This window comes from Mandrillus leucophaeus, unplaced genomic scaffold (assembly GCF_000951045.1).
Source record: "Mandrillus leucophaeus isolate KB7577 unplaced genomic scaffold, Mleu.le_1.0 Scaffold5, whole genome shotgun sequence".
NCBI classification, from domain to species: Eukaryota; Metazoa; Chordata; class Mammalia; order Primates; family Cercopithecidae; genus Mandrillus; species Mandrillus leucophaeus.
In genome coordinates this window covers 10,221,587-10,230,986 of record NW_012105364.1, presented here as the reverse complement: position 1 = coordinate 10,230,986, position 9,400 = coordinate 10,221,587, and positions in this window count along the sequence as shown.

Below are 9,400 nucleotides of genomic sequence, written 5' to 3'. Positions count from 1 at the left end.
CATTCATCAATCAAAGATCTAAGCTAGAGTCTCTCAAACAGAAGGGGGGAGCATCATGTTGGGGATGCCACACTGTGAGATGGGCAATGCAGTTAAATACCAAAATACTTTTCACAGCATTTAACACCAGGTGGCTATAGGTATAATCCTGCATAGGTAGGTAGGTATGTAGACAACTACCTCAAACATTTCCTAAGACTTTCTTAGACTTTGAAATCTTTAGCACTAGACTCACTTTGGTTTAAATACATGATTTCTAAAAGGTCGTTGCACAAACATACAATGATCACACAGAAGAGATATTTTCTTGACAGTTTAGCATAAATTAACATGTCAGATTATATAAGGAAGGAAACAGAAACCACATCAAATAAGGTTGACGGAGATGAGAAAAATTTAGAGTCTTAGGACAAGGAGGGCAAAAACTAGCAGCAGGAAAACAAAGTGAATGATCTGGACAGATGGAAGCATCTAACTGCTTTGTTTTTGGGAAAAGAATAAATATAAAATTGACGTTCTATAAAACAAGTCTAGACCGGTATTTCATTGTTCTGTCTCCAGTTCCTGGCAGGGAACATGGCATAAAATACGCTTTCAATAAATATTTGTTAAATAAAAAAATGGATGTATGAGACATTTAAAAAATATATTTTAACTGTCTCTATAATTGCTAAAATTTCAAACAATGTAAAGTAAGTTTCATTTTTGCATACTTATGTAAAACAAGAGCATCACAAAACATAGGTGAATCATGTTGTATCAGGCATATGCTGATTTTCAAAAACCATAAGGTGACCTGTAAGACATTTAAACCTATGTTGTAAACAAATTACTTAAGATGTCAGGTTCTTTTTTTATTTTTTATTTTTTTACTGATATAGAAAGAGCATTTATTTGGTTTTGAAATGCATTTGTGTGAATTGATATTGGGGATGGGTGCAGAGCAAAAACAAGATACAGCCTCCTATTTTTTCTTAATAATTGCAATTTTTATTTTAGATATGGGGTACATGTGCTGGTTTGTTACATGGTTATATTGCATGATGCTGAGGTTTAGATGGCAGGTTCTTGAATGCATGGACCATGCTGTTTTTAATCTTTGTAAACCCCGTGTTCATCACAGTGCATGACATATGATAGGTATTCAATAAATGTTGGTTAAATTAATGGGATTTTAATATACACAGTTAATCATCCAGGAGCTTTGTGCATATTTTGTCTAATAATCCAAAAAACTGACAGTAGAGTTACTGTGCAGACGTAGTCAATGGCATGCCTTTCATCTACTGATGTGTTATAATTTGGTTCATTTAATTGTGCTTATGTTTTACTGTGTTGTGTTTTCTGAATGAGAATGTGTTTGCTCTTTTGCCAATTTTTTTCTCATCCATATTTACATGTATACTGACAAATTAATGTATTTCAGTGGCCTTATGTTTCTGTTGAACAGCCAGGAGATGTTTTATTTGCAGCATCTGTGTATTTTAAGATATCACTCTGTCTCAGAGATGCCAAGGTTTCGTGTAAATGAAAATGAGAAAATGAGATTAAAACACGGGTGAAATAAAAGAGAGTCTGTAGAGTTTTCTCAAAATATATATTTTGGTCTCTTCCTGGAGACTCTGATTTAGTTTTGCAGGGGAATGAGGGTTGGAGAAATTAGAATGTACTGTGTGGTTTCAGTCTGAATATACACAAACATACATTATAATCACCTCAATTTTGATACTATGAATCTTATCAGGGTGGGACTAATTGCAATCTGGAAAAGGTGCCCACGCTTCAAAAACCTTCCCACCACCACAGTTTGATTTAATCCATGTGCTTCCATTCTCAAACTATCAGTGAATTCACAATCTATTAATATTTACAAATATTTATTTGTGATTTAAAAATCTTAAAAAATGGTAACTAACCCCACAGTAATTGTTATTGAATCTTCTCAAGGAGATTACTTCTACTCTCATTATCTTCTTTTCAAGTTCATTTGAGAAAATACAATAAATTTAAAGGAAGAAATAGTGAGAATTGCATCAAAATATGGAAGCCAATGTAAACTGGTGAAGATCTAACTCGTACATTTTTGTTAACAGACTTCCTTTTAATCTAATTATGCCTTTCAAGTTGAAAAATCTCACAGAAGTTTTAGTTCCATTTTTTTTTTCTACAAAAGAAAAAATATTTTATTGTGTGACTGAGAGATAGTGCTTTTCAAATTATAAGAGAACAAAGATCCTTTTGGTAAACTAGATAAAATTTATTCCTTTACAAAACTGGCTATAACCCATACCTCCTCTCTTTTACTTTTTATTCTATAAAAGCCAGGATAAATTAAGTGGCAAGAGGAAAATTGTTACCTATAAATTGCAGATAATATAAGTTTATTTTTAAAGCAGAAAATGACTCAATTATTAATTGCTTCAAGGAACTAAGATGATCATTGTAACAAAGATGTTAACAGTATTGTAACAGATAATCCTTGATCCTTGCAGAAACAAATTTAGAGAAAAAGAGGATTAGATATTAACATTATAGAATATTTGGAATACGGCATTGCAAAATATTTTATAGAAAAATGTGGTGTCATTGCACTTACCGAGAACATAGAATTGTCTACAGTTCTGGATTTTAATTAATTTTGATCAATTTAGAGATAGGAATACATGGAAGGAATAACTCCAGTGCCTAGCGTGGTACCAAGTACAAAATTAGTGAACGATATATATTTATTGAATAAACTTGCAATGGAATATTTTTGGCAGGTTATAAAAGTTATAGACAGATATAGATATTAAAACTCCCACATCTTTATTTCCCGTTTATTGTCATCTGCACCAGTCTTTTCTTTAATTCTTTACTCTTTACTCATTAATTAGAAATGAAGCAGCGACATTGGAAGTGTGATATTTTCACAGTGATTTAATGCTAATATTTTGAGATTGACCAACTTGGGGGCCAATATTCTAATCCTTATAGAGAAGTTATATTAGTCCTAATGATGATTAGTTTAAAAGTTTTCTTCAATGTTGAGACAGTGTCTTCAATATAAAAGACACACAGGTGTGGCTGGCAAGATGACGGAATAAAAGCAGCTCCGATCTGTAGCTCCCGGCGAGATGAGTACAGAAGGCTGGTGATTTCTGCATTTCCAAGGGAGGTACCTGGCTCATCTTATTGGGACTGGTTAGACAGTGGGTGCAGCCCACAGAGGGCGAACTGAAGCAGGGTGGGGCTTCGCCTCACCCAGGAAGTGCAAGGGGTCAGGGAACTCCCTGCCCTAGCCAACGGAAGTTGTGAGGGACTGTGCCTTGAGGAATGGTGCACTCCAGCACAGATACTATGCTTTTCCCACGTTCTTCACAACCCACAGACCAGGAGATTCCCTCAGGTGCCTATGCCACCAGGGCCCTGGGTTTCAAGCACAAAACTGGGAAGTCATTTGGGCAGACACCGAACTAGCTGTAGTTTTTTTTTCTTTTTTCATACCCCAGTGGTGCCTGCAGTGCCAGTGAGACAGAATGGTTCGCTCCCCTGGAAACGGGGGCCGAAGCCAGGGAGCCAAGTAGTCTAGCTCAGTACATCCCACATCCACAGAGCCCAGCAAGCTAAGATCCACTGGCTTGAAATTCTTGCGACCAGCACAACAGTCTGAAGTCAACCTGGGATGCTCAAGCTTGGTGTGGGGAGGGGCATCCACCATTACTGAGGCTTGAGTAGGCAGTTTTCCCCTCACAGTGTAAACAAAGCTGCCAGGAAGTTGGGACTGGGCAGAATCCATCCCAGACCAGCAAAGCTGCTGTAGCAAGATTGCCTCTCTAGATTCCTTCTCTCTGGGCAGGACATCTCTGAAAGAAAGACAGCAGCCCCAGTTAGGGGCTTATAGATAAAACTCCCATCTCCCTGGGACAGAGCGCCTGGGGGGAAGGGTCAGCTGTGGGTACAGTTTTAGCAGACTTAAACATTCCTACCTGCTGGCTCTGAAGAGTGAGCGGATCTCCCAGCACAGTGCTCCAGCTCTGTAAAAGGACAGACTGCCTCCTCAAGTGGGTCCCAGACCCCCATGCCTCCTAACTGGGAGATACCTCCCGGCAGGGGTTGACAGACACTCCATACAGGAGAGCTCCAGCTGACGTCTTGTGGGTGCCCCTCTGGGACGAAGCTTCCAGAGGAAGGAACAGCAGCAATCTTTGCTGTTCTGAAGCCTCCACTGATGATACCCAAACAGGAGTGGACTTCCAGCAAACTCCAGCAGATCTACAGAAGAGGAACCTGACTGTTAGAAGGAAAACTAACAAACAGAAAGAAATAGCATCAACATCATCAAAAAGGATGTTCACATAGAAACCCCATCAAAGATCACCAACATCAAAGACCAAAGGTAGATAAATCCATGAAGATGAGGAAAAACCAGCACAAAAAGGCTGAGAATTCCAAAAACCAGAAAGCCTCTTCTCCTCCAAAGGATCACAACTCCTTGCCATCAAGGGAGCAAAACTGGACAGAGAATGAGTTTGACGAATTGACAGAAGTAGGCTTCAGAAGGTGGGTAATAACAAACTCCTCCGAGCTAAAGGAGCATGTTCTAACCCAATGCAAGGAGGCTAACAACCTTGATAAAAGGTTAAAGGAACGGCTAACTAAAAAAACCAGTTTAGAGAAGAACATAAATGACCTGATGGAGCTGAAAAACACAGCAGGAGAACTTCGTGAAGCATACACAAGTATCAATAGCCGGATCAATTAAGTGGAACAAAGGATATCAGAGATTGAATATAAGCTTAATGAAATAAAGCATGAAAACAAGATTGGAGAAAAAAGTACGAAAAGAAAGGAACAAAGCCTCCAAGAAACATGCGACTATGTGAAAAGACCAAATCCAAGTTTGATTGGTGTACCTGAAAGTGACAGGGAGAATGGAACCAACTTGGAAAACACTCTTCAGGATATTATCCAGGAGTAATTCCCCAACCCAGTGAGATAGGCCAACATTCAAATTCAGGAAATACAGAGAACACCACAAAGACACTTTTCAACAACAGCAACCCCAAGACACATAATCGTCAGATTCACTAAGCTTGAAATGAAGGAAAAAATGTTAAGGGCAGCCAGAAAGAAAGGTTGGGTTACCCACAAAGGGAAATCCATCAGACTAACAGTCGATCTCTCTGCAGAAACCCTACAAGCCAGAAGAGAGTGGGGCCAATATTCAACATTCTTAAAGGAAAGAATTTTCAACCCAGAATTTGATATCGAGTGAAACTAAGCTTCATAAGCTAAGGAGAAATAAAATCCTCTATGGACAAGCAAATGCTGAGAGATTTTTTCACCACCAGGCCTGCCTTATCAGAGTTCATGAAAGAAGCACTAAATATGGAAAGGAAAAACTGAAACCAGCCCCTGCAAAAACATACCAAATTGTAAAGACCATTGACGCTGTGAAGAAACTGCAACAACTAACAGGCAAAATAACCAGCTAGCATCCTCATGACAGGGTCAGATTCACACATAACAATATTAACCTTAAATGTAAATGGATTAAATGCCCCAATTAAAAGACACAGACTGGCAAACTGAATAGAGAGACAAGACCCATTGGTGTACTTTATTCAGGAGACCCATCTCATGTGCAAAGACGCTCATGGGATCAAAATTAAAAAAAAAAAAAAAAAAAAAAAAAAAAAAAAATCAGGGGTTGCAATACTAATCTCTGATAAAACAGAATTTAAACCAACAAAGATTAAAAAAAATAAAAAGACAAAGAAAGGCATTGCATAATGGTAAAGGGATCAATGTAACAAGAAGAGCTAACTATCCTAAATATATGTGCACCCAATACAGGAGCACTCAGATTCATTAAGCAAGTTCTTAGTGACCTACAAAGAGAATTGGACTCTCAAACAATAATAATGGGAGATTTTTAACACCCCACTGTCAATATTAAATCAATGCAACAGAAAATTAATACGGATATTTGGAACTTGAGCTTAGCTCTGGACCATTAGATCTAATAGACATCTACAGAACTTTCTACCTCAAGTCAATAGAATATACATCCTCAGCACCACACTGCACTTATTCTAAAATTGACTACATAATCGGAAGTAAAACACTCCTCAGCAAATGCAAAAGGATGGAAATCATAGCAAACAGTCTCTCAGGCCACAGTACAATCAAATTAGAACTCAGGATTAAGAAACTCGCTCAAAACCACACAATTACACAAAAACTGAACAACCGGCTCCTGTATGATTACTGGGTAAATAATGAAATTAAGGCAGAGATAAATAAGTTATTTGAAACCAACGACAGCAAAGACACAACATACCAGAATCTTTCGGTCACAGCTACAGCAGCGTTTAGAGGGAAATTTATGGCACCAAAATGCCCACAGGAGAAAGTAGGAAAGATCTAAAATCGACACCCTAACATCACAATTAAAATAACTAGAGAAGCAAGAGCAAACAAATTCAAAAGCTAGCAGAAGACAAGAAATAACTAAGATCAGAGCAGAACTTAAGGAGATAGAGACACAGAAAACCCTTCAAAAAAATCAATGAATCCAGGAACTGGTGTTTTGAAAAGATTAACAGATACACCGCTAGCCACACTAATAAAGAAGAAAAAAGAGGAGAGTCAAATAGACACAATAAAATTGATAGAGAGAATATCAACACTGATCCCACGGAAATACAAACCACTATCAGAGAATACTGTAAACACCTCTATGTAAATAAACTAGAAAATCTAGAAGAAATGGATAAATTCCTAGACACATTCATCCACCCAAGACTAAACTGGGAAGTAGTCAAATTCCTGAATAGACCAATAATAAGCTCTGAAACTGAGGCAGTAATTAATAGCCTACCAACCCAAAAAAGTCAAGGACCAGATGGATTCACAGTTGAATTCTACCAGAAGTACAAAGAGGAGCTGGTACCATTCCTTTGGAAAATATTCCAAACAGTAGAAAAAGAGGGACTTCTCCCTAAATCAATTTATGAGGCCAGCATCACCCTGATACCAAAACCTGGCAGAGACATAACCAAAAAGAAAATTTCAGGCCAATATCCCTGATGAACATTGATATGAAAATCCTCAGTAAAATACTGGCAAACCGAATCCAGCAGCACATCAAAAAGCTTATCCACTGTGATCAAGTCAAGGCAATGGCAACAAAAGCTAAAATTGACAAACGGGACCTAATTAAACAAAAGAGCTTCCGCAAAGCAAAAGAGACTATCATCAGAGTGAAAGGCAACCTACAAAATAGGAGAAAATTTTTGCAATCTATCCATCTGACAAAAGGCTGATATCCAGAATCTACAAGGAACTTAAACAAATTTACAAGAAAAAAACAAACAACCCCATCAAAAAGTGGGCAAAGGATATGAACAGACACTTTTCAAAAGAAGACATTCATACAGCCAACAAACATATGAAAAAAATCTCATCATCACTGGTCATTAGATAAATGCAAATCAAAACCACAATTAAATACCATCTTATGCCAGTTAGAATGGTGATCAGTAAGAAGTCAAGAAACAACAGATGCTGGAGAGGATGTGGAGAAATAGGAACGCTTTTACACTGTTGGTGGGAGTGAAAAAAGTTCAACCATTGTGGAAGACAGTGTGGTGATTCCTCAAGACTCTAGAACCAGAAATACCATTTGACCCAGCAATCCCATTACTGAGTATATACCAAAGTATTGTAAATCATTCTACTATAAAGACACATGCACATGTATGTTTATTGCAGCACTGTTCACAATAGCCAAGACTTGTAACCAACCCAGATGTCCATCAATGATAGACTGGATTAAGAAAATGTAGCATATTTACACCATGGAATACTGTGAAGCCATAAAAAAGGATGAGTTCATGTCTTTTGCAGGGACATGGATGAAGCTGGAAACCATCATTCCCAGCAAATTAACACAGGAACAGAAAACCACACACCACATGTTTCCACTCATAAGTGGGAGTTGAACAATGAGAACACATGAACACAGAGAGGAGAACATCACACACTGGGGCCTGTCAGGGGATAGGGGTGTTGGGGACAGATACCATTAGGAGAAATACTTAATGTAGATGATGGGGTGTTGGGTGCAGCAAACAACCATTGCATGTGTATACCTATGTAACAAACCTGCACATCCTGCACATGTATTCTAGAACTTAAATTAAAAAAAAAAAGATACACACATACACACACACATACACAGACACACACACACACACATACAGAGAGAGAGAGAGAGAGAGAGAGAGAGGATGTCAAGGTAATTGAGAGCATGCATTTACCAAACCAGTGATTAGCAAGATTGTTTTGTAGGTTCTAAATTGCTAGCAGAGTTTTACCTCATTATTTCAAGTATATTATTTCCAAAGTCTACAAACATACAAGCTATATATGTAGACATATTTGTCCAATGAGTTCTCTGAAATTTAAGGTGTTTGTGAAAACTGAGGTCATTAATGATTTATAAGTGATTTTGTTATTGATTTTATTTGGAAGCCTTTAAGTGAATAATTTATCAATTAATACAGAGTGAGTAGGAGGTAGGGTGTGGCTTGAGTATGCATCAGAATTATTATGCAATTTGAGAGATTCTGCAAAATTCCTTAGTGGTTCTGATTAATTCTTCCTTTGGTGAGCAGAAGAGGAAGGATTTGAAAATGATGTTTTTCAAATTACAACTCCCTTGCCCACAGCACTATTCTAATTATAAAGACAACAGTCTGAAGTGGGAAGATGCTGTACAAAATACAATTGGTTCAGAAATAACACTGCCTATTTCTGCCTCCAGTTGGGAACTACTACTCTAAATGATTCTTCCACATTGACAAGACTTCAGAAACGTTCTTCATAGCTGGTTCTGTGGGCAGTATGTGCTAAGGCAGGTATAGTTTTCCATTATCTAAATGTTAAGAAAGACTTATGGCTTATGATTAGTGTACTAATTTTCTATCTCATATTCAGATAAGCAGAAAAATATTATTGGAAGGCATATGTGACATCATTTCATCTTAAAAAATCTAAAAGTATTTCGTATGGCTTGCAGAAATAATGTTGTCTTACCTATGATGGGATATGACAATAAATCAATAGAACAAATTTTATTGTCTGATTTTTAGAGATTTTTTTCTCTTATGATTGTATTTCTATAGCTCTGGATATTTAGGGATATGAAAAGCGTTAAGGGCAATTTACCCTGTTCTTAACAGTTTTCAATACACACACATCAGGGAAATCATACGGAAATATCGCTTTTACTTTATAATGAGGAAACTGATGCTCAGAGATCTTTCATGCCCTAATTCCTATTTCATTGTTATTTATGCTAAAGTATGACACTGTATATCATTTTTATTTGACATCCTGTACAAATGTACGC